Source organism: Oncorhynchus keta, chromosome 12, assembly GCF_023373465.1.
Source record: "Oncorhynchus keta strain PuntledgeMale-10-30-2019 chromosome 12, Oket_V2, whole genome shotgun sequence".
Classification (NCBI taxonomy): domain Eukaryota; kingdom Metazoa; phylum Chordata; class Actinopteri; order Salmoniformes; family Salmonidae; genus Oncorhynchus; species Oncorhynchus keta.
In genome coordinates, this window is record NC_068432.1 from 23172538 (window position 1) to 23200031 (window position 27494).

The 27494-nt window shown below is 43.5% G+C and overlaps 1 pseudogene; it reads right to left on the bottom strand.

Annotated features, from left to right (window-relative positions):
- Positions 1-27279, bottom strand: LOC118391780 (transient receptor potential cation channel subfamily V member 1-like; annotated as a pseudogene).
- Positions 27280-27494: the final 215 nt, after the last annotated feature.

Consider the following 27494-nt stretch of genomic DNA (forward strand, 5'->3'; position numbering starts at 1 on the left):
TCACTTCAAGTCAGCCCCTTCAAGGTCCTCCGGAGGGTCGACAAGGTTTCCCTCCTCGGGCCAATGGTTCCTGGTCCCCTGGCTGTTGCCATCCCTAGCAACACTCCTCCACCTCCCCAAGACATCGATGGGAGCTCCGTCTATGCCGTCACGTCCCTCCTGGACTCCAAACATTGTGGGGTCGGCTCCAGTACCTGGTGGACTGGGAGGGGTATAGTCCAGAGGAGCGCTGTTGAGTCCATCCTGCAGCTGGAGCCGTGCGCCAGGAGGTGGGTGCTGTCACGCCAACTCCCACTCTGGCGCTCTACATCGCCAGTCTACTAACCACCAGTCCTGACAACCCACATTACGCACACCTGGCAACCATCATTGCGCACACCTGCTCCCCATCGTTATCACTCTGGCTACCAGTCCCCAGGAACGCCCTCCAGCTCCTCTCTGTGGAGAAAAAGTTTCAGCTGAATGCACATCAAGATGAATGATACAGTGTTTTAATGGCGATATATTTATTTTATTTATTATTTCACCTTTATTTAACCAGGTAGGCAAGTTGAGAACAAGTTCTCATTTACAATAAAACAGTAGAAAAATAAGTCTATATACAATGTGAGCAGATGAAGTAAGATAAGGGAGGTAAAGGCAACAAAAAAAAGGCCATGGTGGTGAAGTAAATATAGCAAGTAAAACACTGGAATGGAAGATTTGCAGTGGAAGAATGTGCAAGGTTGAGATAGAAATAACAGGGAGCAAAATAAATACATAAATACAGTAAGGGGAGAGGTAGTTGTTTGGGCTAAATTATAGATGGGCTATGTACAGGTGCAGTAATCTGTGAGCTGCTCTGACAGCTGGTGCTTAAAGCTAGTGAGAGAGATAAGTGTTTCCAGTTTCAGAGATTTTTGTAGTTCGTTCCAGTCATTGGCAGCAGAGAACTGGAAGGAGAGGCAGCCCAGAACATCAGCTGACTGGATTTGGGAGAAGGAGAAATGGGGAAGGCTTGGGCAAGTTGCTGTGGGGGATACAGTACTGTTGACCGGGGTAGGGGTAGCCAGTTGGAAAGCATGGCCAGCCGTAGAAAAATGCTTATTGAAATTCTCAATTATAGTGGATTTATCGGTGGTTACAGTGTTTCCTATCTTCAGTGCAGTGGGCAGCTGGGAGGGGGTGTTCTTATTCTCTGAGTTTCTGTTGCAGGAAGCAAATGTATACTGCTCATAAATATACTGTTCATAGCATTTGAATAGTACTAATTTGGACAGAATAATATTAGAATGTGATCCAATAGGGGTGAAAATGCCTTCAAACCATAAAGTCAAATAGTTTCTCTTCAGCCCCCCTGCACTACTAGGCCTACCTCTGGTATGGTGTGTAGGAGACCCCATTGCCGTATCTCCGCTCCCTAGAACCACATTGATTATGCCCAGGTTGGTGATCCATTTATTCCAGTTGACTTCCTCCACTCTGAGATGACAGGTTCAAGTCCAGAGGACACATGCACCAATTACTGTCCCTGAGTGTATGACATCCATCAGCTGTCACAGACAGCAGATCAATGATGCAGCACACTGTGTACCAGCTGCTGCTGTGCACGACAGCAGTGCAATCAGTCATTCAATTCTAGACGCACACTCTCACAGCTAAAGTTGAATGAGGGGCTTTATATTTTATTTCCCTGATGTGATGGGTTCTTGTTGAAATGGTTTTGTGTTGGGATGATTGTCCTGTTATTGATATTGGATGCAATCAAAACTATGGAGTTCATTATTTATTTTGTATGTTATCCAGTAGGAATGTACAGGTACAGTACCAGTCAAAAATTTGGACACACCTACTCATTCCAGGGTTTTTCTTTATTCTTGCTATTTTCTACATTGCAGAATAATAGTGGAGACATCCAAACTATGAAACACATATGGAAACATGTAGTAACCAAAAAACTGTTATCCAAATAAATAAAAAATATATATATTTGAGATTCTTCAAAGTAGCCACCCCTTGCGTTGATGACAGCTTTGCACACTCTTGGCATTCTCTCAACTAGCTTCATGAATGGATTTCAACTAACAGGTGTGCCTTGTTGAAAGTTCATTTGTGGGTTTTTTTCCCTTGGAGCCAATCAGCTGTGTTGTGACAAGGTAGGGCTAGTATTCAGAAGATAGCCCTATTTGGTAAAAGACCAAGTCCATATGATGGCAACATCTCAAATAAGCAAAGAGAAACAACAGGCCATAATTACTTTAATTCAGTCAATCCAGAAAATGTCAAGAACTTTGAAAGTTTCTTCAGGTGCAGTCCCAAAAACCATCAAGTGCTGTGATGAAACTGGCTCTAATGAGGACCGCCACAGGAAAGGAAGACCCAGAGTTACATCTGCTGCAGAGGATAAATTCATTAGTTACCAGCCTCAGAAATTTCAGCCCAAATAAATGCTTCAGAGAGTTCAAGTAACAAACAAATCTCAACATCAACTGTTCAGTGGAGACTGTGATTCAGCCTTCAAGTTTGAATTGCTTTAAAAAAAAACACTACTAAAGGACACCAATAAGAAGACTTGCTTTTTATTTATTTTATACCTTTATTTAACTAGGTAAGTCAGTTAAGGACACATTCCTAATGTCAATGATGGTCTAGGAATAGTGGGTTAACTGCCTTGTTCAGGGGCAGAATGACAGATTTTTGCTTTGTCAGCTCGGGGATTCGATCTTGCAGTCTTTCGGTTACTAGTCCAACACTCTAACCACTAGCATACCTGCCGCCCCGGGCTACACCGTAGGGATGGTGCCAGGTTTCATCCAGATGTGACGCTTGACATTCAGGACAAAGTGTTCAATCTTGATTTCATCAGACCAGAGAATCTTGGTCAGAGTCCTTTAGGTGCCTTTTGCTGAGGAGTGGCTTCCGTCTGGCCACTCTACCATAAAGACCTGATTGGTGGGGTGCTGCAGAGATTGTTGTCCTTCTGGAAGGTGCTCCCATCTCCACAGAGGAACTCTGGAGCTCTGTCATATTTAAATCAGATTCTAGGTCACCTCCCTGACCAAGGCCCTTCTCTCCCGATTTCTCACTTTGGCCGGGCGGCCAGCTCTAGGAAGAGTCTTGGTGGTTCCAAACTTCTTCCAACTGCTTTCTTCTGGAAAATGTGAAGTCCAAGATGGACAAAGGGGGTGCTGTTGGGGCTGTGTTTCTGGACCTAAGGAAGGCTTTTGGTACTGTTAACCATGAGATTCTCATCACAAAATTGTCCAAGTTCAACTTTTCCCCTGATGCCTTGAGATGGATGAAATCATACCTTGAAGGCAGAACTCAGTGTGTCAGAGTGAGCAATGAGCTGTCGCCCACTCGTAGCTATGACGTGGGCGTGCCCCAAGGGTCAATACTGGGGCCCCTCCTGTTCAGCCTGTACATTAATGATCTGCCTTCTGTCTGTACTGGGTCTGAAGTTCAAATGTATGCAGATGATACAGTGATATATGTGCATGCAAAGAGCAAACAACAAGCTGCACAAGAACTCACTACTGTAATGGTCCAGGTTACAAAGTGGCTCAGTGACTCGTGTTTGCATCTCCATGTGAAAAAAACTGTTTGCATGTTCTTCACAAAGAGGGCAACAGATGCTACTGAGCCAGATGTCTATGTGTCAGGGGAGAAGCTCCAGGTGGTATCTGATTTTAAGTACCGTGGCATCATACTTGATTCCAACCTCTCTTTTAAAAAGCATGTGAAAAAGGTAGTTCGAATAACTAAATTCAACCTAGCTCATTTCCGATTTATATGAAATTGTTTGACTACAGAGGTAGCAAAACTGTACTTCAACTCTATGATACTCCCCCACTTAACATACTGCTTGACTAGTTGGGCCCAAGCTTGCTGTACAACATTAAAACCTATTCAGTCTGTCTACAAACAGGCTCTCAAAGTGCTTGATAGGAAGTCCAATAGCCATCATCATTGTCACATCCTTAGAAAGCATGAGCTCTTGAGTTGGGAAAATCTTGTGCAATACACCGACGCATGTCTTGTATTCAAGATCCTTAATGGCCTGGCTCCCCCTCCACTCAATATTTTTGTTAAACAGAAAACACAGACATATGGCAGCAGATCCACAAGGTCTGCCATGAGAGGTGACTGTATAGTTCCCCTAAGAAAAAGCACCTTTAGTAAATCTGCAATCTCTGTGAGAGCTTCCCATGTCTGGAATACACTGCCATCAGACACACATAACTGCACCACATATCACACTTTCACAAAATGCTTGAAGACATGGCTAAAGGTCAATCAGATTTGTGAACATGGTCCCTAGCTGTGTGTTGCCGCTTTCAATGTTGTCTGTTGTCTGTAGCTTGTGAGGTGTGGAAACACTTTGTTGCTTTTATGAATTTGGTCTTGCTGCTTTTTGTCCTATGTTGCTCTGTCTGTATGCTACGTCTTGCTTGTCCTATGTTGCTCTGTCTGTATGCTATGTCTTGCTTGTCCTATGTTGCTCTGTCTGTATGCTATGTCTTGCTTGTCCTATGTTGCTCTGTCTGTATGCTATGTCTTGCTTGTCCTATGTTGCTCTGTCTGTATGCTATGTCTTGCTTGTTCTATGTTGCTATTGTCTATATTGTAATTGTTTTTAATAACCTGCCCAGGGACTGCGGTTGAAAATTAGCCGGCTGGCTAAAACCGGCACTTTTACTGAAACGTTGATTAATGTGCACTGTCCCTGTAAAAATAAAAAATAAACTCAACTCATAAATGGACAATGATTACTTCCAAAGTTGTGGCAAAATGGCTTAAGAACAGCAAATTCAAGTTATTGGAGTGGCCATCACAAAGCCTTGACCTCCACTCCATCCTATAGAAGATTTGTGGGCAGAACTGGAAGAATGTGTGCGAGCAAGGAGTCCTACAAACCTGACTCAGTTACACCAGCTCTGTCAGGAGGAATGGGCCAACATTCACCCAACTTATTGTGGGAAGACTGTGGAAGGCTACCCAAAACATTTGACCCAAGTAAAACATTTTAAAAGCAATGCTACCAAATACTAATTGAGTGTTTGTTAACTACTGACCCACTGGGAATGTGATGAAAGTTATAAAAGCTGAAATAAATCATTGTCTACTAGGATTAAATGTCAGGAATTGTGAGAAACTGAGTTTAATTGTATTTGGCTAAGGTGTATGTAATCTTCCGACTTCAACTGTATATGCCATATATAATGGCTGCTTTGGCATCACCTAGGTGGGTGCTAGACATTAGTGGATGAGGTCAAGGAGAGTGCCCCTCCTTTCTTTTCAAAGAGCCTTCATCTGGAAAATCAATAATAACCCCTCTGTGAACTCTCGAGGTCTCCCATGCCAATGGTGAACTTGAACAGCTCCATGGTGTTGTGAGAGACGTTTCCTAAATGAATCCTCTTTAATGAGAGGGGAAAAGGTTATACCTTTTTCAGCTGTGTTGTTTATTGAATGTGCTGTTTTATTGGCCGTTGATTCAGGTTCCATTAGCAAAGTGACCACTGTTATGTTCCCCAGGAAGAAAACCAAAAATTGGTGCTCAAACAGAGTGGGGAACTAACAAAGAGCCGCTGACAACAACAAAAATGAAACAGGTGGGGTTTTAGGAGGGTTTCTGAAAGACACTCATGGGGGTGTCCAATAAAAAGTTGACTGAAGACTCATCTCTTCAGTGGGTCATATGATTGAGTGTAGTATGGCCCAGGAGTGGGAAGGTGAACGGAAAGGCTCTGGAGCAATGAACCGCCCTTGCTGTCTCTGCCTGGCCGGTTCCCCTCTTTCCACTGGGATTCTCTGCCTCTAACCCTATTACAGGGGCTGAGTCACTGGCTTACTGGGGCTCTCTCATGCCGTCCCTGCAGGGGGTGCGTCACCTGAGTGGGTTGATTCACTGTTGTGGTCATCCTGTCTGGGTTGGCGCCCCCCTTGGGTTGTGCCGTGGCGGAGATCTTTGTGGGCTATACTCAGCCTTGTCTCAGGATGGTAAGTTGGTGGTTGAAGATATCCCTCTAGTGGTGTGGGGGCTGTGCTTTGGCAAAGTGGGTGGGGTTATATCCTTCCTGTTTGGCCCTGTACGGGGGTGTCCTCGGATGGGACCACAGTGTCTCCTGACCCCTCCTGTCTCAGCCTCCAGTATTTATGCTGCAGTAGTTTGTGTCGGGGGGCTAGGGTCAGTTTGTTTTATCTGGAGTACTTCTCCTGTCCTATTCGGTGTCCTGTGTGAATCTAAGTGTGCGTTCTCTAATTCTCTCCTTCTTTCTTTCTCTCTCTCGGAGGACCTGAGCCCTCGGACCATGCCCCAGGAATACCTGACATGATGACTCCTTGCTGTCCCCAGTCCACCTGGCCATGCTGCTGCTCCAGTTTCAACTGACCTGAGCCCTAGGACCATGCCCCAGGACTACCTGACATGATGACTCCTTGCTGTCCCCAGTCCACCTGGCCATGCTGTTGCTCCAGTTTCAACTGTTCTGCCTTACTATTATTCGACCATGCTGGTCATTTATGAACATTTGAACATCTTGGCCATGTTCTGTTATAATCTCCACCCGGCACAGTCAGAAGAGGACTGGCCACCCCACATATGCTCTCTCTAATTCTCTCTTTCTTTCTCTCTCTCGGAGGACCTGAGCCCTAGGACCGTGCCCCAGGACTACCTGACATGATGACTCCTTGCTGTCCCCGGTCCACCTGACTGTGCTGCTGCTCCAGTTTCAACTGTTCTGCCTTGTTATTATTCGACCGTGCTGGTCATTTATGAACATTTGAACATCTTGGCCATGTTCTGTTATAATCTCCACCCGGCACAGCCAGAAGAGGACTGGCCACCCCACATAGCCTGGTTCCTCTCTAGGTTTCTTCCTAGGTTTTGGCCTTTCTAGGGAGTTTTTTCCTAGCCACCGTGCTTCTACACCTGCATTGCTTGCTGTTTGGGGTTTTAGGCTGGGTTTCTGTACAGCACTTTGAGATATCAGCTGATGTACGAAGGGCTATATAAATAAATTGGATTTGATTTGATTTGACTAGCAACAATAACTGGGACCTAAAAGACACCCAGTAAATGTGCCCAGGAAGAGGCAAACAAAAGAAAAACCCATACCAAACTTAAAGGCAGGAAGCAAACCAGAAGGTGGAGCAAAACAAAGACAGGGAAAATCAGACAAATCAAATAGGGAGAGCCAACTAAAGGTGTTAACGTTCAACATCTCTCAAGACAACTAGGCTAGCCACTTAAATTTCACCCGGGCCAGTACAGGTGAAAAACCTTCCAACTGACGAGATGGAGAAACCAGCACAGGTGTAAAACCTGACTAACGTGGTGATACCAATCAGTGTGTCCCACATGCTAACATCCAACCTCTAAATACAAATGGAAACACCAAAGACTGTAATACCTTCACCCTTAAGACAACAAATACATACAATATTTTTGTTGTACAAGTTTGCTCACAACCAACAGAAAACAACTTCCATCTCACAATATGATCCATTTAAATGCATCGCCTTTTCCAATATAAACATGATGTCTACTGGCTGTCAACAATGAAATACAAGACAGTCACCTTTTTTCTCTTTTTTTTCTCTGCCTAAAACGCAGAAGTTTTTGAGAAACAGAGATAAAATCATGTAGGTTTCTATGACTCTCATCCCCTTGGAACAAACGCAACCAAAACAAAACTTTTTTTTTAAACAGCAAAACGTGCAGTCAAAAAAGATTTGAGGCAGGGATACACACTTGAAAGGCAATCAGCAATGGGGGACGAAGGTAGGAAAACACATCATCAGGAGTGACAAAAGCAAACAACTCTGGCGCGCTCATTTAGAAACCTGCCTACATCCCTTCAGGAAATCGAACTTGCTAATGTACTTAGCAGTGCCTGCATGGTCCACACAATCGTCGACCCGGGGCAAAGGACCCGGGGCAAAGGGTACAAGTCTGACTTGGTAACGGCACTGAGTTTCCGAAAATCGAAACAAAACCACAGAGACCTATTCGCATTAGGTACTTATATACAGGGTGAACTCCATGGACTGTTGCCATGTTGTGCAATGCCATGCTCAAGCATGAACTCCACCACACTGCAGAGTTTCTTTCTCTATTCAGTATTCACTCGATAGGCATGTTGTTTGATTGGGACAGAGTCCCCAACGTCAATGTCATACCCTAGTACATTTGTCTGAGTTGGCTCATCTGAGAATAAACCCTGATATTCTAAAAGAAAGTTGCCTTTTTCCTCTGGAGACAAGTGTGTCAAAAAGACAGCAAGGTTTTCAAGAATCTCTGAGTTACTCAGCCATCCCACAGACACCGGGTATATTGGGCTTTCCTCATGCTCTTGAGGAAGACTATAGTCAAATGTGACAGCAGTGGCCACAGGCAGAACATCACTACCAGATTCCACCGACTTCTCCGCCCAAACTTAACCGGTGAAGTATGATTTCAACATGCTGGCACAGCAATGTTTTTTTCCTGCGCTCTGGTGAGGTGATGATTTACATTTACATTTTAGTCACTTAGCAGACACTTTTATCCAGAGCGACTTACAGTTAGTGCATTCATCTTAAGATAGCTAGGTGGGTCAACCACATATCACAGGCATAGAAAGTACATTTTTCCTCAATAATATCAGTAGAGTCCGAGCTAGAAGGGGGGGTCAAGTGCATGTACTGCTAAACAATTCTTATAATTTGTGGGGGGGATTATTTAAGATACTGTTTGAAGAGGTAGGGTTTCAGATGTTTTCGGAAGATGGGCAGGGACTCTACTGTCCTAACTTCTGGGAGAAGCTGGATCCACCATTGGGGTGCCAGGACAGAGAAGAGCTTGGACTGGGCTGAGATGGAGCTGCCCTCCCGTATTGGTGGGAGGGCTAAGAGACCTGAGGTGGCATAACGGAGTGCTCGAGTTGGGATATAGGGTTTGAGCATAGCCTGAAGGTAGGGAGGGGCAGTTCCGCTTGCTGTTTCGTAGGTAAGGACCATGGTCTTGTAGTGGAAAATGATGATGATGTATTCCAGATTACTACGTTTTTTCACTATGGGGTAAGGGCCTGAAAATAACGAGCTTGCAACGGTGACAGCAGAACAGGTAACAAAACCAAGATATGGTCACCAACATTGAAAGTGAAGGATCGGCCTTTCAATTGTACCAAGCTTTCATTTTCATTTGCACCTTCTCCAGATTCTCACTGGCAAACTGTATCGAAAGCACTAACGTGTTCCAACAGATTGTTTTTTGTGTTTAAGGTGTCTTCTTGCAACCGCTCTCTCAGCAAGCTCAAAAGACCTCTGACATGATGTCCAAACACAAGCTCATTCGAAATAAAACCAAGAGATTCCTGAACAACCTCTAGCGCTGCAAACAGTCCCAGTTATTCCCAAACTCATAGCAGTAAGATCTAAACATAGACTTCAAATTCTCATGAAATTGCTCAAATGCACCTTGAAACTCTGGGAGGTATGCACTAGAGTGGTAATGGGTAACACCCAACTACTGTAGCACTTGCGGAAGTCCAAATGTTGAAAATAATTTTACCAGTGCCTTAACAATACTGGGACCCAAGATTTTCCTCAGTGGAATGGCCTCAGGGAAACAAGTAGCAGCGCACATGATGGTCAAGAGAAACTGGTTGCCACTTTTTGTTTTGGGCAAAGGAGCAAAACAATCCACCACCGGCTGAAAGGTTTGTCAAAAGCAGGAATGCTCTGCAAATGTGTAACAGTTACAGCTTGGTACGGTTTACCTGTCCACTGGAAAACGCGACAGGATTTACAGTAAAACACAACGTCCTGTTTTAGACCCGGCCAGACAAAGTTACACAAGATATGGTCATACATCTTGTTGACCCAAAGATGGCCTGTCATACTACCACTGTGAGCCAACTTCAATATCTATTGTCTGGAATGGCAATTTGAGATGCACCGTGCCAATCGTTTTCACCAGAAGTGGAGGGAGAATCCCATTTCCTTATTAGAACACCATCTCTGTCAAAGTAACCCACAAAACTTCATCAAACTCCTTCTCTGTATGTACTGTATCTCAGCAAAAGGAGAGGAGAGGGAAACATCTTTACTCTGATGCTTCCTAGACATTGAAGTGTCAACTATAGGGAACCTCTCTTTCTTCAGCGGTCCTACAAACTTGCTCACCTTTGGGGTTTTCAAAGGAGAGGTCAACTCAGGTTTACTGAAATCGGGGTCACCCATAAACATCTCAGACAGATCGACCGTGGTGGGATTGCTGACATCCTCAACACTAGAGTTGCTCTCGGTGACTTTCTTAGACATAGCACATGTAATGGCACACTCTGGGAACACTCTAGGGTTCTACTCTGGGTTCCTTACAAACAACAGGATTTGGCACGAACTTCCCTCCAGCCAAATCGTTTCCGAAAATGATTGAGACCCCCTTCACTAGGCCTCACTCCAACGACAACGGAACCAGAAATAAGATCAGACTCGAGTTCCACATTATACAAAGAAACTTACATGTAGCCCATCTCCACTCCTTGTACAAACACACCGTAATCAGTTCACTGTAACCGTAAAAAGTGTCAAACTAAGGAAAAACACCATCCAAAATGAAGAACTGGGCTCCTCCAGTGTCTGGCAGTATTTTCACCTGCTGCTTAAAAAACCTCTTACAGACTTTTTTAAATTTCCGCCTTTAGACATACCCAATTCTAAGTGCCTGTAGCTCGGGCCCAGGACCAAAGATATGCATATTCTTGGTTTCATTTTAAAGAAAACACTCTGAAGTTTGTGTAAATGAGAATTTAATGTAGGAGAATATAACACAATAGATCTGGTTTAGATAATAGAATGAAAAAAACACACGTCTTCATTTTTATTGTTGTATCATCATCTTTAAAATGAACAAGACAAAACAAACATTCAGATAGGATGATGGGGACAAATTCAGTGAACAACATAAGAGGGCAACAGTACTTGTGCAAAGTTTCATAATGATAACTTCCAAAATGAGTGTGCTTACATGACATTTATCATGAAGTCACCCAGGTGTCCCACACAAGTAGCCCAAATGTACCCAAGTGGCCAAATTGGTGAAGTTATACATTTTGAATGGAATAACTATATACAAAATACCAAAATGGTATTCTAACACACCGCCCCCCCCCAAAAAAAAAATGGAGAAAAAAAAATACAAAAATAAATATATAAATATATATATTCAACATGAGGTTGAATATATTGTTATAGACCTACTAGATCTACTGTCTCATTTATATTATGACAGACCAGCTAGATCTACTGTCTATTTTATATTATGGCATTTCAGCTAGATCTACTGTCTCTATTATATTACAACAGACCAGCTGCATCTACTGTCTCCATTTCACTTTGGCCATTATTGTGGGCCTGCCCTCCCCTCAACAGCCTCAAATAGGCTATTTCATGTGGGGGTGGGGTGTGGTGGAGTGGCAGACACGCATCTCGGCCATGCTCCCTCTATTCCACAATATGTATATATACACACACAAACATAGGCTATGGGTAATAAACATACAGACAAACATACTCCCACCCACAATGTATAGCCAACGTGTACTTTACACATTTCATTACATTTTTATATATTGCTACTAAAAATTAAAAAAAATCACAAATAATATTTTATATTATTAATTTCAAACAACGGCATTAGCATGAGAAGAACTTACCAGTGCAAAACAATGTCCTCTCCGTTCAAAAAATATTCCTCCATTTGGGAATCGCTAAATGAATCGTCCTCCAACAATCTCTGTCTCACTTTTCCGATCAATTTCTTCTAACATTGTGTGTACAGTGCCTTGCGAAAGTATTCGGCCCCCTTGAACTTTGAGACCTTTTGCCACATTTCAGGCTTCAAACATAAAGATATAAAACTGTATGTTCTTGTGAAGAATCAACAACAAGTGGGACACAATCATGAAGTGGAACGACATTTATTGGATATTTCAAACTTTTTTAACAAATCAAAAACTGAAAAATTGGGCGTGCAAAATTATTCAGCCCCTTTACTTTCAGTGCAGCAAACTCTCTCCAGAAGTTCAGTGAGGATCTCTGAATGATCCAATGTTGACCTAAATGACTAATGATGATAAAGACAGTCCACCTGTGTGTAATCAAGTCTCCGTATAAATGCACCTGCACTGTGATAGTCTCAGAGGTCCGTTAAAAGTGCAGAGAGCATCATGAAGAACAAGGAAAACACCAGGCAGGTCCGAGATACTGTTGTGAAGAAGTTTAAAGCCGGATTTGGATACAAAAAGATTTCCCAAGCTTTAAACATCCCAAGGAGCACTGTGCAAGCGATAATATTGAAATGGAAGGAGTATCAGACCACTGCAAATCTACCAAGACCTGGCCGTCCCTCTAAACTTTCAGCTCATACAAGGAGAAGACTGATCAGAGATGCAGCCAAGAGGTCCATGATCACTCTGGATGAACTGCAGAGATCTACAGCTGAGGTGGGAGACTCTGTCCATAGGACAATAATCAGTCGTATATTGCACAAATCTGGCCTTTATGGAAGAGTGGCAAGAAGAAAGCCATTTCTTAAAGATATCCATAAAAAGTGTAATTTAAAGTTTGCCACAAGCCACCTGGGAGACACACCAAACATGTGGAAGAAGGTGCTCTGGTCAGATGAAACCAAAATTGAACTTTTTGGCAACAATGCAAAACATTATGTTTGGCGTAAAAGCAACACAGCTCATCACCCTGAACATACCATCCCCACTGTCAAACATGGTGGTGGCAGCATCATGGTTTGGGCCTGCTTTTCTTCAGCAGGGACAGGGAAGATGGTTAAAATTGATGGGAAGATGGATGGAGCCAAATACAGGACCATTCTGGAAGAAAACCTGATGGAGTCTGCAAAAGACCTGAGACTGGAATGGAGATTTGTCTTCCAACAAGACAATGATCCAAAACATAAAGCAAAATCTACAATGGAATGGTTCAAAAATAAACATATCCAGGTGTTAGAATGGCCAAGTCAAAGTCCAGACCTGAATCCAATCGAGAATCTGTGGAAAGAACTGAAAACTGCTGTTCACAAATGCTCTCCATCCAACCTCACTGAGCTCGAGCTGTTTTGCAAGGAGGAATGGGAAAAAATGTCAGTCTCTCGATGTGCAAAACTGATAGAGACATACCCCAAGCGACTTACAGCTGTAATCGCAGCAAAAGGTGGCGCTACAAAGTATTAACTTATGGGGGCTGAATAATTTTGCACGCCCAATTTTTCAGTTTTTGATTTGTTAAAAAAGTTTGAAATATCCAATAAATGTCGTTCCACTTCATGATTGTGTCCCACTTGTTGTTGATTCTTCACAAAAAAATAAGGTTTTATATCTTTATGTTTGAAGCCTGAAATTTGGCAAAAGGTCGCAAAGTTCAAGGGGGCCGAATACTTTCGCAAGGCACTGTATATACATATAATAATTGTTCTCACAAATGTGTAGTGTGAAAGGACACCTTAATAGTTCATCAGATTTACTTTATATCCTTCATTAGAAGGGTTATCAACCTGACTGTGTTTGTGGAAAGAAGTACAGCCAAGTTGAAGATCATTGTGGAAGCAGCAACCGAGTTTTCAGGAGTAACAGGTGTTACTTTCTCCATGATTGTTGACGTGTTGACTCCTAATAATACTAATGATGTAAAGTCTCAGTATGATGATAATTAGAGTTATGGTTTTTGTTTTTCCATCAGTGGAATGCCAGAAGCCTTGTTGCTAACGGTCAGGAGTTTAAGATACAGTTGAAGTCGGAAGTTTACATACACTAGGTTGGAGTCATTAAAACTAGTTTTTCAAATTTATTATGTACAAACTATAGTTTTGGCAAGTCAGTTAGGACATCTACTTTGTGCATGACACAAGTAATTTTTCCAACAATTGTTTACAGGTGGATTATTTCACTTATAATTCACTGTATCACAATTCCAGTGGGTCAGAAGTCTACATACACTAAGTTGACTGTGCCTTTAAACAGCTTGGAAAATTCCAGAAAATGACGTCATGGCTTTAGAAGCTTCTGATAGGCTAATTGACATAATTTGGGTCAATTGGAGGTGGACCTGTGGATGTATTTCAAGGCCTACCTTCAAACGCAGTGCCTCTTTGCTTGACATCATGGGAAAATCAAAAGCCAAGACCTCAGAAAAACATTATAGACCTCCACAGTCTGGTTCATCCTTGGGAGCATTTTCCAAAAACCTGAAGGTACCACATTCATCTGTTCAAACAATAGTACTCAAGTATAAACACCATGGGACCACGCAGCTGTTATACAGCTCAGGAAGGAGACGCGTTCTGTCTCCTAGAGATGAACGTACTTTGGTGCGAAAAGTGCAAATCTATCCCAGAACAACAGCAAAGGACCTTGTGAAGAAGCTGGAGGCAACAGGTACAAAAGTATCTATATCCACAGTAAAACGAGTCCTATATCGACATAACCTGAAAGGTTGCTAAGCAAGGAAGAAGCCACTGCTCCAAAACCTCCATAAAAAAGCCAGACTACGGTTTGCAACTGCACATGGGGACAAAGATCGTACTTTTTGGAGAAATGTCCTCTGGTCTGATGAAACAAAAATAGAACTGTTCGGCCATAATGACCATTGTTATGTTTGGAGGAAAAAGTGCAATGTTTGCAAGTCGAAGAACACCATTTAATCCGTGAAGCATGGGGGTGGCAGCATCATGTCTTGGGGGTGCTTTGCTGCAAGAAGGACTGGTGCACTTCACAAAATAGATGGCATCATGAGGAGGAAAATTTACAAGGATATATTGAAGCAACATTTCAAGACATCAGTTAAAGATTGGTCGCAAATGGGTCTTTCAAATGGACAGTGACCCCAAGAATACTTCCAAAGTTGTGGAAAAATGGCTTAAGGACAACGAAGTCAAGTTATTGGAGTGGCCATCACAAAGCCCTGACCTCAATCCCATATCAAATTTGTGGGCAGAACTGAAAAGCATGTGCAAGCAAGGAGGCCTACAAACCTGACTCAGTTACACCAGCTCTGTCAGGAGGAATGGGCCAAAATTCACCCAACTTATTATGGGAAGATTGTGGAAGGCGACCCAAAACGTTTGACCCAAGTTAAACAATTTAAAGGCAATGCTAAAGGCAATGCTACCAAATACTAATTGAGTGTATGTCATCTTCTGACCAATGGGAATATGATGAAAGAAATAAAAGCTGAAATAAATAATTCTCTCCACTATTATTCTGACATTTCCCATTCTTAAAATAAAGTGGTGATCCTAACTGACCTAAGACGGGGAATTTTTACTAGGATTAGATGTCAGGAATTGTGAGAAACTGAGTTCAAATGTCTTTGGCTAAAGTGTATGTAAACTTCCGACTTCAACTGTATATGAAATTGATTTAGAGATCAAACATGATGTGATATGTGTTCAAAAAACATGACTTGGACCACATCTTGTTTTATTTTTACTGGTTATTGTTCAATCAGATCTGATAGATCAATTGTACAGGGTGGTGGTTTTATATAATATAACTGTCCCATCTGAATATGAATGTTTGATGGTGGAAATCTACAGTGCATGTAGTAATATTAAGTTATACAATTTGTACAACCCTTGTCGTCAACTATCTGTAGTGATCTTTTATGAAATATCAGGAGAATTGAGCTCTAGAGAGATATTGTGCGGCAACTTTAATGCACATTGTAGTTTATGGGGAAGTAGACATACAGATGCTAATGGTACTATTGTGGAAGATATTATGGAAGCAAGAGCATTAGTATGTCTTAACGATCATTGTGGTACAAGAGTTGATGTTGTTAGAGGGGTTACATCCTGCCTGGACCTCACAATGGCTTCTAACTCTATTGTATCTATGTGTGAATGGAATGGAATTAAACATTCTACTGTTGGAAGGGATCATTTCCCGGTTTCGAGTACCATGAACTTTGATGTTATTATTCCAGATAGGGTACCATTCAGAAGATGGGGCTTTCATAAAGCAGACTGGGAAAAGTTTGGTGATCATTGCTTAAAGTAAGTTGGAGAGTTGTCTTTAGAAAGGCCGGTTGATGTATGTGCTGCCTCTGTGACATCTGATTTTAAGTGCTGAGAATTTATATGTACCAGTGAGTGAAGTGTGTGACTAAAGGAAGGTGGTTCATTGGTGGACTGAAGAGTGCACTGCGGCTATTCAAGAAAGAAATAGTGCTTACAGAGTGTTGCATAGGAATATGACTACTGAGAATCTAGTTGACTTCCAAAGGAAAGATAGCTTCATAGAGAAATGCATGGAGACAGTTCTGCTTTACAATAGGCAGGGGTACTGAGCTGGGGGATGTATGGTCTATATTGAAGAAGATGACTGGATAAAGCAAGTCCACTCGAATTCCAGTTTTGGTTGTGGGTCAAAAAATGGCCATAATTGATCAAGTAAAAGCTGACTTGTTGGGGAAGATATCTGCTAAGGTACATATTGGGGTTACTTTGGATGAAGTATAGTGCAATCGGAAAGGATTCAGACCCCTTGACTTTTTCAAAATTTTCTTACGTTACAGCCCTATTTTAAATAGTTTTTCCCCCTCATAAATCCACACACAAAACCCCATAATGACAAAGCAAAAACAGTTATTTAATTTTTTTTACAAGTTTATACAAAAAAAAATGAAACATCACATTTAAATAAGTATTCAGACCCTTTACTCAGTACTTTGTTGAAGCACCGTTGGCAGCGATTAGAGCCTCGCGTCTTCTTGGGTATGACGCTACAAGCTTGGCACACCTGTATTTGGAGAGTTTCTCCCGTTGTTCTTTGAAGATCCTCTCAAGCTCTGTCAGGTTGGATGGGGAGTGTCACTGCACAGCTATTTCCAGGTCTCTCCAGAGATGTTCAATTGGGTTCAAGTCCAGGCTCTGGCTGGGCCACTCAATGACATTCAGAGACTTGTCCCGAGGCTAATCCTCCATTGTATTAGCTGTGTGCCTAGGGTTGTTGTCCTGTTGGAAGGTGAACATTCGTCCCAGTCTGAGGTCCTGAGCGCTCTGGAGCAGGTTTTCACTCTAGTAACTCCCCATCCCGCATGCGGGAGCGTAATCATCGACTGACACTAATTAGCATAACGCAACGGACATAAATATTCCTAGAAAATATTCCTATTCATGAAAATCACAAGTGAAATATATTGAGACACAGCTTAGCCTTTTGTTAATCACCCTGTTATCTCAGATTTTCAAAATATGCTTTACAGCCAAAGCTAGACAAGCATTTGTGTAAGTTTATTGATAGCCTAGCATAGCATTTTGCCCAGCTAGCGGCAGGTAACTTGGTCACGGAAATCAGAAAAGCAATCAAATTAAATTGTTTACCTTTGATGAGTTTCGGATGTTTTCACTCACGAGACTCCGAGTTAGATAGCAAATGTTCCTTTTTTCCAAAAATATTATTTTTTGTCACAAAAACGGCAAAGAATCTTCCAAATTTGCTCCATAAAATCGATAGAAACATGGCAAACGTTGTTTATAATCAATCCTCAAGGTGATTTTCAAATATCTATTCAATAATATATCCATCGGGACAATTCGTTTTTCAGTAGGACCGATTGGAATAATGGCTACCTCTGTATTTTACGCGAGAGTCACTCTGGGAGCCATCAGGTGACCAGTTGCGCAATGTAGCCGCTTACGGGTATTCTTCAACATAAATACTTTTGCAAGACACTGTAGCATTTTCCTGGCATCCGCCAATCACAGATTCGTCCGTTAGAATGCCAGATGGTAAAGCGAGATTCATCACTCCAGATAATGCATTTCACTGCTCCAGAGTCCAATGGTGGCAAGCTTTACACCACTCCAGCCAACGCTTGGCATTGCGCATGGAGTTCTTAGGTTTGTGTGCGGCTGCTCGGCCATGGAAACCCATTTTATGAAGCTCTCGACAAACAGTTATTGTGCTGATGTTTCTTCCAGAGGCAGTTTGGAACTTGGTAGTCAGTGGTGGGAAAAGTACCCAATTGAGGAAAAAAATTTGAACGGAAATCCAACTTGGAGTTCCAAGTCAGGAACTCTGGCCTCTTTCTGGAGATCACTGACGTCATGATTCAAACTCTTTTTTTTTCGAGTTCCCAGTTGTCTTGAAAGCACCATAAATCCAGAGAACGCCAGACTTTGATGACAAAGTTTGATGCCAAAGTTACACACAAAGGACCGCTGTGCCACCTTCCTGTTCAAGTGAGCACAGCACAACAAGGTGAGTCAAACATGTCTTGTATGCTGCTGCATAAGTTACGTAATATGCCAGGGAGATAGTATTACTTTCTTAGCTACAGTATACATAAGTATATGTTGTGTAGTAAGCTGTTAGTAGCCCAAGTGCCTCACCCTAATAATTTGATCTATTTTCACCTACTGTTCTGACTTGGTGGTGCACATGTAGCCTATAATTTGTTTTTGAGAAATGTTATCATCGAATATTGTAAGAGCTTTCATTGTCTGCTTATATGCCCCCTTTTTTTATCTTACGGTTCTGACCTGGTGTACAGGGAGAACATTAAGTACGGCCCATGTTGTCACGCCTTGGTCTTAGTATTTTGTGTTTTCGTTAATTATTTGGTCAGGCCAGGGTGTGACATGGGTTTATTTTGTTGTATTTCGTATTGGGGTTTTGTAGTTATTGGGATTGGGGTGTTGCATAGGCTTGGCTGCCTGAGGCGGTTCTCAATCAGAGTCAGGTGATTCTCGTTGTCTCTGATTGGGAACCGTATTTAGGTAGCCGGGGTTTCACTGTGTATTTCGTGGGTGATTGTTCCTGTCTCTGTGTAGTGTTCACCAGATAGGCTGTATTAGGTTTCACGTTCCGTTTGTTGTTTTTGTATTTATTTTAGTTATTTCATGTATCGTCATTCTCTTCATTAAAGAACATGAGTAACAACCACGCTGCATTTCGGTCCGACTCTCTTTCAACAAACGAAGAACGCCGTTACAGAATCACCCACCACACACGGACCGAGTGGCGTGTTAACAGGCAGCAGGAGCAGCGAAGGGAGGACGTTATGGACAGCAGAGGTATGGAGTATACTACGTGGGAAGAAATAGACAGGTGGGCGGTCGACCCAGAGAGAGTGCCGGAGCCCGCCAGGGATTCGCTGGAGCAGTGCGAAGAGAGCTATAGGAGAATGGAGTCGAAGAGAAAGACACGGCGGCGCAGAAAGAAACCCGAACGTCACCCCCAAAAATGTATTGGGGGAGGGCTCAGGGAGAGAGTGGCAGAGTCAGGAGTCAGACCTGAGCCAACTCTCCCTGTTAATCGTGAGGAGCAGCGATCAAAGGACTTCTGGACTTGGGAGGAGATATTAGACGGAAAAGGACCCTGGGCTCAGCCTGGAGAATATCGCCGTCCCAAGGAAGAACTGGAGGCGGAAAAGCGGAGAGGCGCTGGTATGAGGAGGCAGCACGGCGACGCGGATGGAAACCTGAGAGTCAGCCCCCAAAAATTATTGGGGGGGGCTTACAGGGAGTATGGCTATGCCAGGTAGGAGACCTGCACAAACTCCCTGTGCTACCGGGGGGCTAGAGAGACCGGGCAGGCACCGTGTTATGCTATGGAGCGCACAGTGTTTCCAGTGCGGGTGCATAGCCCGGTGCGGTTCATACCAGCCCTTCGTATTGGCCTGGCTAGAGTGGGCATCGAGCCAGGTAAGGTTGGGCAGGCTCGGTGCTCAAGAGCTCCAGTGCGCCTGCACGGTCCGGTCTATCCAGAGCCACCTCCACACACCAGTCCTCCGGTAGCAGCTCCCCGCACCAGGCTTCCTGTGCGTGTCCTCGATCCAGTATCACCAGTGCCAGCACCACGCATCAGGCCTACAGTGTGCCTTGCCTCTCCTGTGCTGTCGGAGTCTCCCGCCTGTTCAGCGCTATCAGAGCCTTCCGCCTCTACAGCACTGCTGGAGTCTCCTGTCTGTTCAGCGCTATCAGAGCCTTCCTTCCCTCCTGCGCTGTCGGAGTCTCCCGCCTGTTCAGCGCTATCAGAGCCTTCCTCCTCTACAGCGCTGCCGGAGCCTCCTGCCTGTTCGGAGCAGCTTGAGCTGTCAGTCTGCATGAAGCAGCCAGAGCTGTCAGTCTGCAAGGAGCTGCCAGTCTGCCAGGAGCTGTCAGTCTGCAAGGAGCTGTCAGTCTGCATGGAGCAGCCAGAGCTGTCAGTCTGCAAGGAGCTGCCAGAGTTGTCAGTCTGCAAGGAGCTGCCAGTCTGCAAGGAGCTGTCAGTCTGCAAGGAGCTGTCAGTCTGCATGGAGCAGCCAGAGCTGTCAGTCTGCAAGGAGCTGCCAGTCTGCAAGGAGCTGCCAGTCTGCAAGGAGCTGCCAGTCTGCAGGGTGCTGCCAGCCTGCATGGAGCAGCCAAAGCTGTCAGTCTGCATGATGCAGCCAGAGCTGTCAGTCTGCATAGAGCAGCTAGATCCGCCAGTCAGCCATGATCTTCTAGATCTGCCAGTCAACCAGTCTCTTCCAGATCTGCTAGTCAACCAGAATCTTCCAGATCCGCCAGCCAGCCAGGATCTAACCGGAGCTTACTACCTGCCTGAGCTTCATCTCAGTACGGGGCTTCCTCTCAGTACTGGGCTTCCTCTCAGTACTGGGCTTTCTCTCAGTACTGGGCTTCCTCTCAGTCCCGGGCTGCCCCTCAGTCCCGAGCTTCCCCTCAGTCCCGAGCTGCCCCTCAGTCCCGAGCTGCCCCTCAGTCCCGAGCTGCCCCTCAGTCCCGAGCTGCCCCTCAGTTCAGTGGGGTTCTGGGTGAGGACTATTAGGCCATGGTCAGCAGCGAGGGTGGATTATCCCAGGACGCGAAGGGGAGGAACTATGACATTAATGGAGTGGGGTCCACGTCCCGAGCCGGAACCGCCACCATGGACAGACGCCCACTCAGACCCTCCCTATGGTTTTGAGGTGCGTCCGGGAGTCCGCACCTTAGGGAGGGTGGGGGTGGGGGGGGTTCTGTCACGCCTTGGTCTTAGTATTTTGTGTTTTCGTTAATTATTTGGTCAGGCCAGGGTGTGACATGGGTTTATTTAGTTGTATTTCGTATTGGGGTTTTGTAGTTATTGGGATTGCGGCTGAGTAGGGGTGTTGCATAGGCTTGGCTGCCTGATGCGGTTCTCAATCAGAGTCAGGTGATTCTTGTTGTCTCTGATTGGGAACCGTATTTAGGTAGCCGGGGTTTCACTGTGTATTTCGTGGGTGATTGTTCCTGTCTCTGTGTAGTGTTCACCAGATAGGCTGCATTAGGTTTCACGTTCCGTTTGTTGTTTTTGTATTTATTTTAGTTGTTTCATGTATCGTCATTCTCTTCATTAAAGAACATGAGTAACAACCACGCTGCATTTCGGTCCGACTCTCTTTCAACAAACAAAGAACGCCGTTACACATGTTCTGAATTCTGTCGCTGTACATTTCAAAAGTGCTTCACAAATAGTTATATTGACTGCGTCCTTCCTAGCTCACTCAATGTTTTAATGGAAATTACAGATTGCCTCTTCTCCGCTTGTTGTCCCCTTATGTCATAGTTTGTACATCTCAATAGTCAGTAGAAACCACATTTGTTTAAGCAAGTCAGCCATATCAGCTGTTTTTGTAAAGGCAGTAAATGAGGCTGAATGAACTGTTTCGCTACCAGACAAGGTTCCGCTGATAGCCAGGTGTAGCAGTGGTATAGTGCAATTAATGTATTGTTTAGTGTTGTGCAGTGGCTTTGCTGGCATACATCCCACTTTTTTTTACCCCACCAAGATGTACATGCTAAAATTGCCACTGCTTGGGAGAAGGTGCGTAAGAGCTGACACTGCAACCAGTCTGTCAACTCTCTGCAGGTGGCAAATAAATCTCCATAAATGAAGCACGCTACAGAGGCAAACAACATGAAAAACCTACACCAAACTTAAAGGCAGGACACAAACCAAAAGGTGGAGAAAAATGAAAACAGGGGAAATCAGATAAAGGATTGTTTTTCTAGAAATAAAATTGGGAGAGCCAACTAAAGGTGTTAACCCTCGACATCTCTTAAGACAAGTGGAGCACTGGGCCAGTCACTCTTAAATATCACATGGGCCAGCACAGGTGAAACACCTTCCGATTAATGAGATGGACAAACCAGCACAGGTGTAACACCTACTGACTAATAAGGTGACACCACATCCAACCTCAAAATATAAATGGAAAAACCAGAGTCTGTAACACCACTGCTGTGGAGGGACCGAGAATGCGTTATTACGGTCCATTGACAGTTGTTTTTTAATATAAATCATATTGTTGGTTTATACTGTCTCATTTGTTTTCAGTGTTTTAGAAGTGTCATTGTACGAGGGAACTGTCATCTACAATTTTGATAGGTCCTTTGATGGTGTTGGAAGAATAAACAGATTAATTTTGAATTCATGAGCCACTGACGGGCTGTGTTTCTGTGTCCCTGCATACAAAAGTGACAGAAGAGAAATGAAATACCTGCTGAAAAACCAAAGCAGAAGACAACATAGACAAAGAGAAAGCGCAAGATATCACTTAGGATCATCTGCAAAGGAAAAAGAAGACATAGTAAAAAAGAGAGTATCAAAGGAACTGTGGATTATAACTACAGCTGGGTCACGACACCAATGTTGTCCCAATCATACATTTATTGTAAATACCCCGTGGCAATGAATCCTATAGCTTTTCTATAGGAGTGTGACCAGGACCTGTCCAGGACTGCTGATCTAGGATCAGGTCCCCCCCTGTCCATATCATTTTATTCAATATGATCTAAAAGGCAAGTGATCCTATATCAGCACTCTTACTCTGAGAGTCTTTGTGAAAACAGGCCCTGGTATCCATTATACCTTCTTTATCATAACACTGTAGATGCCTATGTGTCCGTATCCCCTGGAGAAGTAGCACAGGGTGACCCGGCTGAGAGACAGACACAGCACAAAGAACCCCAGGTACTCCACCCTCCCACAGCAGTACAGCACAGAGGAGGACAGGAAGATTGTCTGCAGAAAACTACAAACAAAGTCAACTTGAACTCGAGTTTTATCACTCACTCCAAAAAATAACCTCTGACACTTACAGTATGAAACAGTCATTTCCTAGCCACACATGCATAGAGCTGCCAATAAACGTCCATGAGCAACATGGCATGGCTTAGGATGGCTTTCACACATACAGTATGTAAAATCACACATCACACATGCACACACCCCTCCTGGGAATAAGTGACAGGCTTCTACTGCTGTAAAAAGTTGACCCGCTAGACTCAGGAATTACTGTCTGGTATGCTCCAGAGTAAAAGGTGTCTGGATATCAGAGAGTGAGAGAAATTGAGCTGAAGTGAAAATTGTTTCTATGGACAGCACTTTGGCAACACTGATTTGATCTCCTGCATGATGTTCGCCTGGATCCAAACTGAGTTGCTCAGTTTCAGCTAGAATAATGTATCTTATTGTGATCATGCAGAAAGACCTCACCATTCCCTTCTTCTTGTAGGCAGTTAAGAAAAACATCTGAGCAGCGAACTTGTCCCACTCCTCCAGTTCAGAGGCTCGATTTTGAGCATTCTAAAATAAAATGGATACTACTACCCACTGGGCACACATTTGTTGAATCAACGCTGTTTCCGCGTCATTTCAATTAAATTAAGTTGAACCAATGTGGAATAGACGTTGAATTGACATCTGTGCCCAGTGGGTAGAATCACACTTTGATGCAAGTAGGTCTTACTTTTGGTCTCTCTTTCTCTTGAAATGCATTTTCTTACAGTACACGTACCCCCAAGACACACCCACAGAGAGGTTGGAACACAGGGTCAACCACCGCGCAGCACCCCTGGAGCAGATAAGGGTTGAGTGCTTTTCTCAAGGGCACAACGACAGGATATGGCATTTAGAGCCCCATTTAAATCTGGTGCTAACATGTCCTTAATCTTGTACACATTCTGATTGTACCCACTTTTCTAGACAGGTTTAGACGATTAAAAGATGCATTGTGATCTGATCTTCCTGACCACCTCCGAATGTAGTCAGGCACATTGTGTATAGACGGAGCTGAACAGTGAAATCATTTAAATAATCATTATCCAGCCCTCTTAAATCATTGACAGGAGGCACCATTTTCTCAGGCCATCAATATGTGTCTTTAAATAAATACATATTATTGTCACGACTTCCGCCGAGGTTGGCTCTCCTGCCTGTTCGGGCGGTGCTCGGCGCTCGTCGTCACCGTCCTACTAGCCACTACCGATCCCTTTTCGTGTATCTGTTGTATTGTCTGATTGGTTTCACCAGTGTGTTGTTTAGTTAATTAGTGTCTGTATATAATGTAGGTTGTCCCGCCCTTGTTTTGTGCGGGATTGTTTATTTTGTCATTCATTTTTATCTGTCGGTGTTATTGTGTTTCTTATTCTCCGGTTAGTCTGTTATCCTGTGTTGGATAATTTCACCCTGTGTGTATTTGGGTTGACCGTGTTTATTTTGTTCTCCGGAGAATAAACTTTATATCGCTATCTGCTCTCTGCGCCTGATTCCACCCACCTTGATTAGACGTGACAATTATTTTGAAATAATATTTCTGAAATAATTTGCATACAGGGAGGGATCAGGAAATCTGGTCAAAATGCAGACACAGTGTAGATACATGTGAACAGAATCAGGACAACGGATGCATTGTAGCACCAAATGGGGCTAATGATTTGATCCTTATTATATTAACACTGTAGACAATCTCCAGGGCAGAATTGTTCTCCTAGGAGTCACAGTGAGGCCAAATCATCCAGGGAGGAAGGGACAGGTCTGTACACCCACTCAGTGAATTTACGGGACAGGTGTCTGGTCTCCCTCTCACGAAACTCATGATGCATCATGTTCTCAACCAGCTAGAGGAAGAATACAACAATTGGCCAACACGTAATGGAAGGATGTAGCACATTATCATAAACACATATGGAGGAACAATGTATTTTCTTCTGATGTCTAACATGAACAAAATATTACAATAAAGATCAGATGGCTTAATTTGTAAACAACAAACTGTTGATCTGTTCTCCAGTAGGTCTACATAGAGTAGTGGGCCGAACAACCATACAACATTACTCCATATCAGACACGTTCCTAACCCTGATCTTGCCAAACTTGGCAGACAGTTTTATAGGCGTCAGGCCCTGGTCCACCTGGGGTGCAGGCAAGCAGCAGTGGAGAGGTGATGTAGTCGTACATGGAGGTGATGAAGTCCGTGTTCTCTGGTGTGTTATCAGTTGACACCACCACCAGGGCATGCAGCACCATGTTACCCAGGGAGTCCCTCTCTCTCACATCCACCCAATGGTAGGAGTTCAGACTGGTTGGTGCAAACAGCCAGGGGCAGAGTCAGCTCACCTGGAAACACATTTCCCTCACTTTAATGTATTTTCCATCACTCTACCCACCACAACAGTGACAATTGTATTTTATGGATATGCAAACACACTTTCTGTAAGTTTCACAAAACACTTTCATACAATTCCCTAAGTCATAAACAAGGGAATTATTATTCTCTCAGAAGAATGACTGGAGGTCTGACAAGCAGGAAAGTCTGTTGCAAACCTACCAGAGGAGGGCACTGTTCAAGGCTCAGTGATACTGACACACTCACCAAACTACAGCAAAAGCTGAGTAGATCATGAGGCTGGAAGAATTTCCCACAGGCTTCGGCATGGACTTCTGCTCCTTCCTTGATCAATAGCTGAACAGAATAGGCGCTCCTTCTCTCAATGGCAATATGAAGGGCTGTTTGCCCTGAATGATACAGAGGAAGAAAGGATAGACAGTCAGAAAATGCATGGCCTTACACATAAACTAACATGACTGTATTTTTATATTACATTGGTTGAGGGCTGTGTACATAAAACTGAGTTGTCAGAAGCATGGTGTAGAATAGATGAACAACATCAGGTAATGATAATTCTGGTTATATGAAAGTTCACCTTTGTAATAGCTGTCGGTGTATGCTACATTTATAAGTTATTTGATGTCCCCCATCTTCTCTGAGATGTCAAGGAGAAATGTAATTGCGTTATTTCTGCCGTCTCTCAGATTCAGTAGAGCCTTCAGCAGGGTGTTTTTACCATACGATTTATCTAGGAGAGGAGGAGGTGAAAGAATGGAGTATAAAAGAATACACAGACAAAAAATATTATCCATTTACGTTCATTTTTTTTGTCATTTAGCAGGCGCTGTTATCCAGAGCGATTTACAGGTGCAATTAAGGTTAAGTGCCTTACTCAGGGGCACTCCAGCAGATTGTTCACCTAGTCTGTCCAGGGATTCGAACCAGCAAACTTTCAGTTACTGGCCCAACACTCTTAGCCACTAGGCTAGCTGCGTTACATTACAGGGCCCTTATAACTGTGTAATCACAGTGTAACAAATATTGTAATAACTCATTCTTACATTGTACTTACTATGTACTTGGGTTAGGTATAGGGTTAAGGCTAAGGTTACAGCTATAAGTACAATTTATAACCATTCTAGGGTTAGGGTTGAGGTTAGGGTTGAACTGGGATGGGGACATGAAGATAGGGTTAGGGTAATGGCTAGGGTTAAGGCTATAGTGTACCCGGGGTGTGGACATGAAGCTGTAAAGTACTAATGTACAATGGTATCCTTAAATGCAAACATTATACAATACTACAGAATATAATACACAGTCTGCCTAACACTCAGTGTTGGAGAGCTTCTTCATGGACTGATGCAGGTACTGAACCAGACCCTCAAGCTTCATGACATTCCCAGTGGACACAGCCTCAAACAGCGCCCCCTCCTCGTTGTTCTCCTCCAAACCTTTTATTTTCCTACAAAGAAACATGTTAGACTTTAGTATTGGGAAAGCATTTATTTTTCAATTAGAAAACATAATACACATGGTCTTGCCCAAAAGAGCTTTAAAACAATTATTATTCTTATTCTTATTGTAATGATATCGTAAATGAGCTTCTGATTAACAAATCCTTCCCCCTGAGGAAGACAGGTGTGTCCTCTCAAACAATGTTAAAACTGTTATTATTGTGAACGGCACGTCTCTCAGTGAACGGCACGTCTCACTTGTCAAAGTTGAGATTGAATCTTAACTTTGGTATGGCCTTCTCCAGTTCCTCCTGTTAGTCTGAGTCCATGGTGGTCAGGCTTCTTCACCTGTCTGCTCTGTGCCCTCTCATCATTCTTCCTGTCAACTGTCTCCAGAGAGAAGGTAGTGTACTCTAGGTCCATTGCCTTGCTCATAATGACTCCTCACACCGATGGTCTGGAAGAGACGATACAATGATAACACATCACATTCATGTAAATACAGTGTGTTCAGTATGTTATAAATCCCCTGAGAGGATTTACCAAATCTAATTGAATTACATTGTAATGCAGTGAGGGACTGCATTCATGGTTCTCTTCCTAAGTTTTGACCTGGTCAAATATTGTTTGGTCATACACATTTTAATAACTTGACATTGAATTTAC